The sequence below is a fragment of the Ictalurus punctatus genome, unplaced genomic scaffold (genome assembly GCF_001660625.3).
Source record: "Ictalurus punctatus breed USDA103 unplaced genomic scaffold, Coco_2.0 tig00007355, whole genome shotgun sequence".
NCBI lineage: Eukaryota > Metazoa > Chordata > Actinopteri > Siluriformes > Ictaluridae > Ictalurus > Ictalurus punctatus.
Window position 1 is genome coordinate 1 of NW_026521142.1, and position 5,000 is coordinate 5,000.

General features: G+C 45.0%; 17 non-coding genes and 2 pseudogenes across 17 annotated transcripts in view; all 19 read right to left on the minus strand.

Moving 5' to 3' along the window:
* Nucleotides 1–10: 10 nt before the first annotated feature.
* On the minus strand, nucleotides 11–127 carry LOC128632144 (uncharacterized; annotated as a pseudogene).
* A 154-nt stretch (nucleotides 128–281) lies between these two features.
* LOC128632001 (5S ribosomal RNA) lies at nucleotides 282–400 on the minus strand. The gene has a single exon (XR_008395950.1). It is a non-coding gene; the product is annotated as a 5S ribosomal RNA (ribosomal RNA).
* A 148-nt stretch (nucleotides 401–548) lies between these two features.
* On the minus strand, nucleotides 549–666 carry LOC128632141 (uncharacterized; annotated as a pseudogene).
* Nucleotides 667–824: 158 nt separating this feature from the next.
* On the minus strand, nucleotides 825–943 carry LOC128632113 (5S ribosomal RNA). Its single transcript, XR_008396061.1, has one exon. It is a non-coding gene; the product is annotated as a 5S ribosomal RNA (ribosomal RNA).
* Nucleotides 944–1,099: 156 nt separating this feature from the next.
* On the minus strand, nucleotides 1,100–1,218 carry LOC128632152 (5S ribosomal RNA). The gene has a single exon (XR_008396094.1). It is a non-coding gene; the product is annotated as a 5S ribosomal RNA (ribosomal RNA).
* Nucleotides 1,219–1,398: 180 nt separating this feature from the next.
* LOC128632163 (5S ribosomal RNA) lies at nucleotides 1,399–1,517 on the minus strand. Its single transcript, XR_008396105.1, has one exon. It is a non-coding gene; the product is annotated as a 5S ribosomal RNA (ribosomal RNA).
* A 155-nt stretch (nucleotides 1,518–1,672) lies between these two features.
* Nucleotides 1,673–1,791, minus strand: LOC128632174 (5S ribosomal RNA). The gene has a single exon (XR_008396116.1). It is a non-coding gene; the product is annotated as a 5S ribosomal RNA (ribosomal RNA).
* Nucleotides 1,792–1,951: 160 nt separating this feature from the next.
* Nucleotides 1,952–2,070, minus strand: LOC128632007 (5S ribosomal RNA). The gene has a single exon (XR_008395956.1). It is a non-coding gene; the product is annotated as a 5S ribosomal RNA (ribosomal RNA).
* Nucleotides 2,071–2,229: 159 nt separating this feature from the next.
* LOC128632018 (5S ribosomal RNA) lies at nucleotides 2,230–2,348 on the minus strand. Its single transcript, XR_008395967.1, has one exon. It is a non-coding gene; the product is annotated as a 5S ribosomal RNA (ribosomal RNA).
* Nucleotides 2,349–2,507: 159 nt separating this feature from the next.
* Nucleotides 2,508–2,626, minus strand: LOC128632029 (5S ribosomal RNA). Its single transcript, XR_008395978.1, has one exon. It is a non-coding gene; the product is annotated as a 5S ribosomal RNA (ribosomal RNA).
* A 146-nt stretch (nucleotides 2,627–2,772) lies between these two features.
* On the minus strand, nucleotides 2,773–2,891 carry LOC128632040 (5S ribosomal RNA). The gene has a single exon (XR_008395989.1). It is a non-coding gene; the product is annotated as a 5S ribosomal RNA (ribosomal RNA).
* Nucleotides 2,892–3,051: 160 nt separating this feature from the next.
* Nucleotides 3,052–3,170, minus strand: LOC128632051 (5S ribosomal RNA). Its single transcript, XR_008396000.1, has one exon. It is a non-coding gene; the product is annotated as a 5S ribosomal RNA (ribosomal RNA).
* A 161-nt stretch (nucleotides 3,171–3,331) lies between these two features.
* On the minus strand, nucleotides 3,332–3,450 carry LOC128632062 (5S ribosomal RNA). Its single transcript, XR_008396011.1, has one exon. It is a non-coding gene; the product is annotated as a 5S ribosomal RNA (ribosomal RNA).
* Nucleotides 3,451–3,605: 155 nt separating this feature from the next.
* On the minus strand, nucleotides 3,606–3,724 carry LOC128632073 (5S ribosomal RNA). Its single transcript, XR_008396022.1, has one exon. It is a non-coding gene; the product is annotated as a 5S ribosomal RNA (ribosomal RNA).
* A 168-nt stretch (nucleotides 3,725–3,892) lies between these two features.
* On the minus strand, nucleotides 3,893–4,011 carry LOC128632084 (5S ribosomal RNA). Its single transcript, XR_008396033.1, has one exon. It is a non-coding gene; the product is annotated as a 5S ribosomal RNA (ribosomal RNA).
* A 148-nt stretch (nucleotides 4,012–4,159) lies between these two features.
* Nucleotides 4,160–4,278, minus strand: LOC128632095 (5S ribosomal RNA). The gene has a single exon (XR_008396044.1). It is a non-coding gene; the product is annotated as a 5S ribosomal RNA (ribosomal RNA).
* A 160-nt stretch (nucleotides 4,279–4,438) lies between these two features.
* On the minus strand, nucleotides 4,439–4,557 carry LOC128632106 (5S ribosomal RNA). The gene has a single exon (XR_008396055.1). It is a non-coding gene; the product is annotated as a 5S ribosomal RNA (ribosomal RNA).
* Nucleotides 4,558–4,706: 149 nt separating this feature from the next.
* On the minus strand, nucleotides 4,707–4,825 carry LOC128632119 (5S ribosomal RNA). The gene has a single exon (XR_008396067.1). It is a non-coding gene; the product is annotated as a 5S ribosomal RNA (ribosomal RNA).
* A 156-nt stretch (nucleotides 4,826–4,981) lies between these two features.
* Nucleotides 4,982–5,000, minus strand: part of LOC128632131 (5S ribosomal RNA) — a 119-nt gene continuing 100 nt past the window's right edge. Inside the window, exon 1 of the ribosomal RNA XR_008396078.1 lies at nucleotides 4,982–5,000. This exon is cut by the window's right edge and continues 100 nt beyond it. This is a non-coding gene — a ribosomal RNA (5S ribosomal RNA).

A 5,000-nucleotide genomic window follows, 5' to 3' on the forward strand; every position in this document is an offset into this window, starting at 1 on the left:
TCCAAATAAAAGCTTACAGCACCTAGTATTCCCATTCAGTCTCCCAACCGAGTACTAACCAGGCCCAACTCTGCTTTGCTTCCGAGTCAGATGAGATCAGGCTTTTCAGAGTGGTATGGCCGTAAGCGAAAGCTGACCCCAAATGGGGCCTATTTAAATAGTGTAATCAAAAGACTGACTGACTGATGATTGATTGATTGGGTCCCCTTCAAACTGTGTCCAACCTTTATCCCAAAACAGGATGTTGTGCAGAGGCCATGAAAACACTGATCCAAATAAAAAGCTTACAGCACCTAGTATTCCCATTCAGTCTCCCAACCGAGTACTAACCAGGCCCAACTCTGCTTTGCTTCCGAGTTCAGATGAGATCAGGCTTTTTCAGAGTGGTATGGCCGTAAGCGAAAGCTGACCCCAAATGGGGCCTATTTAAATAGTGTAATCAAAAGACTGACTGACTGATTGATTGGGTCCCCTTCAAACCTGTGTCCAACCTTTATCCCAAAACAGGATGTTGTGCAGAGGCCATGAAAACACTGATCCAAATAAAAAGCTTACAGCACTAGTATTCCCATTCAGTCTCCCAACCGAGTACTAACCAGGCCCAACTCTGCTTTGCTTCCGAGTTCAGATGAGATCAGGCTTTTTCAGAGTGGTATGGCCGTAAGCGAAAGCTGACCCCAAATGGGGCCTATTTAAATAGTGTAATCAAAAGACTGACTGACTGATTGATTGATGATTGATTGGGTCCCCTTCAAACCTGTGTCCAACCTTATCCCAAAACAGGATGTTGTGCAGAGGCCATGAAAACACTGATCCAAATAAAAAGCTTACAGCACCTAGTATTCCCATTCAGTCTCCCAACCGAGTACTAACCAGGCCCAACTCTGCTTTGCTTCCGAGTTCAGATGAGATCAGGCTTTTTCAGAGTGGTATGGCCGTAAGCGAAAGCTGACCCCAAATGGGGCCTATTTAAATAGTGTAATCAAAAGACTGACTGACTGATTGATTGATTGATTGGGTCCCCTTCAAACCTGTGTCCAACCTTTATCCCAAAACAGGATGTTGTGCAGAGGCCATGAAAACACTGATCCAAATAAAAAGCTTACAGCACCTAGTATTCCCATTCAGTCTCCCAACCGAGTACTAACCAGGCCCAACTCTGCTTTGCTTCCGAGTTCAGATGAGATCAGGCTTTTTCAGAGTGGTATGGCCGTAAGCGAAAGCTGACCCCAAATGGGGCCTATTTAAATAGTGTAATCAAAAGACTGACTGACTGACTGACTGACTGATGACTGATGACTGATGATGATTGATTGGGTCCCCTTCAAACCTGTGTCCAACCTTTATCCCAAAACAGGATGTTGTGCAGAGGCCATGAAAACACTGATCCAAATAAAAAGCTTACAGCACCTAGTATTCCCATTCAGTCTCCCAACCGAGTACTAACCAGGCCCAACTCTGCTTTGCTTCCGAGTTCAGATGAGATCAGGCTTTTTCAGAGTGGTATGGCCGTAAGCGAAAGCTGACCCAAATGGGGCCTATTTAAATAGTGTAATCAAAAGACTGACTGACTGACTGATTGATTGATTGGGTCCCCTTCAAACCTGTGTCCAACCTTTATCCCAAAACAGGATGTTGTGCAGAGGCCATGAAAACACTGATCCAAATAAAAAGCTTACAGCACCTAGTATTCCCATTCAGTCTCCCAACCGAGTACTAACCAGGCCCAACTCTGCTTTGCTTCCGAGTTCAGATGAGATCAGGCTTTTTCAGAGTGGTATGGCCGTAAGCGAAAGCTGACCCCAAATGGGGCCTATTTAAATAGTGTAATCAAAAGACTGACTGACTGACTGACTGATTGATTGATTGGGTCCCCTTCAAACCTGTGTCCAACCTTTATCCCAAAACAGGATGTTGTGCAGAGGCCATGAAAACACTGATCCAAATAAAAAGCTTACAGCACCTAGTATTCCCATTCAGTCTCCCAACCGAGTACTAACCAGGCCCAACTCTGCTTTGCTTCCGAGTTCAGATGAGATCAGGCTTTTTCAGAGTGGTATGGCCGTAAGCGAAAGCTGACCCAAATGGGGCCTATTTAAATAGTGTAATCAAAAGACTGACTGACTGACTGACTGATTGATTGATTGGGTCCCCTTCAAACCTGTGTCCAACCTTTATCCCAAAACAGGATGTTGTGCAGAGGCCATGAAAACACTGATCCAAATAAAAAGCTTACAGCACCTAGTATTCCCATTCAGTCTCCCAACCGAGTACTAACCAGGCCCAACTCTGCTTTGCTTCCGAGTTCAGATGAGATCAGGCTTTTTCAGAGTGGTATGGCCGTAAGCGAAAGCTGACCCCAAATGGGGCCTATTTAAATAGTGTAATCAAAAGACTGACTGACTGATGACTGATTGATTGATTGGGTCCCCTTCAAACCTGTGTCCAACCTTTATCCCAAAACAGGATGTTGTGCAGAGGCCATGAAAACACTGATCCAAATAAAAAGCTTACAGCACCTAGTATTCCCATTCAGTCTCCCAACCGAGTACTAACCAGGCCCAACTCTGCTTTGCTTCCGAGTTCAGATGAGATCAGGCTTTTTCAGAGTGGTATGGCCGTAAGCGAAAGCTGACCCCAAATGGGGCCTATTTAATAGTGTAATCAAAAGACTGACTGACTGATTGATTGGGTCCCTTCAAACCTGTGTCCAACCTTTATCCCAAAACAGGATGTTGTGCAGAGGCCATGAAAACACTGATCCAAATAAAAAGCTTACAGCACCTAGTATTCCCATTCAGTCTCCCAACCGAGTACTAACCAGGCCCAACTCTGCTTTGCTTCCGAGTTCAGATGAGATCAGGCTTTTTCAGAGTGGTATGGCCGTAAGCGAAAGCTGACCCCAAATGGGGCCTATTTAAATAGTGTAATCAAAAGACTGACTGACTGACTGACTGATTGATTGATTGGGTCCCCTTCAAACCTGTGTCCAACCTTTATCCCAAAACAGGATGTTGTGCAGAGGCCATGAAAACACTGATCCAAATAAAAAGCTTACAGCACCTAGTATTCCCATTCAGTCTCCCAACCGAGTACTAACCAGGCCCAACTCTGCTTTGCTTCCGAGTTCAGATGAGATCAGGCTTTTTCAGAGTGGTATGGCCGTAAGCGAAAGCTGACCCCAAATGGGGCCTATTTAAATAGTGTAATCAAAAAGACTGACTGACTGACTGACTGATTGATTGATTGGGTCCCCTTCAAACCTGTGTCCAACCTTTATCCCAAAACAGGATGTTGTGCAGAGGCCATGAAAACACTGATCCAAATAAAAAGCTTACAGCACCTAGTATTCCCATTCAGTCTCCCAACCGAGTACTAACCAGGCCCAACTCTGCTTTGCTTCCGAGTTCAGATGAGATCAGGCTTTTTCAGAGTGGTATGGCCGTAAGCGAAAGCTGACCCCAAATGGGGCCTATTTAAATAGTGTAATCAAAAGACTGACTGACTGATTGATTGATTGATTGGGTCCCCTTCAAACCTGTGTCCAACCTTATCCCAAAACAGGATGTTGTGCAGAGGCCATGAAAACACTGATCCAAATAAAAAGCTTACAGCACCTAGTATTCCCATTCAGTCTCCCAACCGAGTACTAACCAGGCCCAACTCTGCTTTGCTTCCGAGTTCAGATGAGATCAGGCTTTTTCAGAGTGGTATGGCCGTAAGCGAAAGCTGACCCCAAATGGGGCCTATTTAAATAGTGTAATCAAAAGACTGACTGACTGACTGACTGACTGATTGATTGATTGATTGGGTCCCCTTCAAACCTGTGTCCAACCTTTATCCCAAAACAGGATGTTGTGCAGAGGCCATGAAAACACTGATCCAAATAAAAAGCTTACAGCACCTAGTATTCCCATTCAGTCTCCCAACCGAGTACTAACCAGGCCCAACTCTGCTTTGCTTCCGAGTTCAGATGAGATCAGGCTTTTTCAGAGTGGTATGGCCGTAAGCGAAAGCTGACCCCAAATGGGGCCTATTTAAATAGTGTAATCAAAAGACTGACTGACTGATTGATTGGGTCCCCTTCAAACCTGTGTCCAACCTTTATCCCAAAACAGGATGTTGTGCAGAGGCCATGAAAACACTGATCCAAATAAAAAGCTTACAGCACCTAGTATTCCCATTCAGTCTCCCAACCGAGTACTAACCAGGCCCAACTCTGCTTTGCTTCCGAGTTCAGATGAGATCAGGCTTTTTCAGAGTGGTATGGCCGTAAGCGAAAGCTGACCCCAAATGGGGCCTATTTAAATAGTGTAATCAAAAGACTGACTGACTGACTGACTGATTGATTGATTGGGTCCCCTTCAAACCTGTGTCCAACCTTTATCCCAAAACAGGATGTTGTGCAGAGGCCATGAAAACACTGATCCAAATAAAAAGCTTACAGCACCTAGTATTCCCATTCAGTCTCCCAACCGAGTACTAACCAGGCCCAACTCTGCTTTGCTTCCGAGTTCAGATGAGATCAGGCTTTTTCAGAGTGGTATGGCCGTAAGCGAAAGCTGACCCCAAATGGGGCCTATTTAAATAGTGTAATCAAAAGGACTGACTGATTGATTGATTGGGTCCCCTTCAAACCTGTGTCCAACCTTTATCCCAAAACAGGATGTTGTGCAGAGGCCATGAAAACACTGATCCAAATAAAAAGCTTACAGCACCTAGTATTCCCATTCAGTCTCCCAACCGAGTACTAACCAGGCCCAACTCTGCTTTGCTTCCGAGTTCAGATGAGATCAGGCTTTTTCAGAGTGGTATGGCCGTAAGCGAAAGCTGACCCCAAATGGGGCCTATTTAAATAGTGTAATCAAAAGACTGACTGACTGATTGATTGATTGATTGGGTCCCCTTCAAACCTGTGTCCAACCTTTATCCCAAAACAGGATGTTGTGCAGAGGCCATGAAAACACTGATCCAAATAAAAAGCTTACAGCACCTAGTAT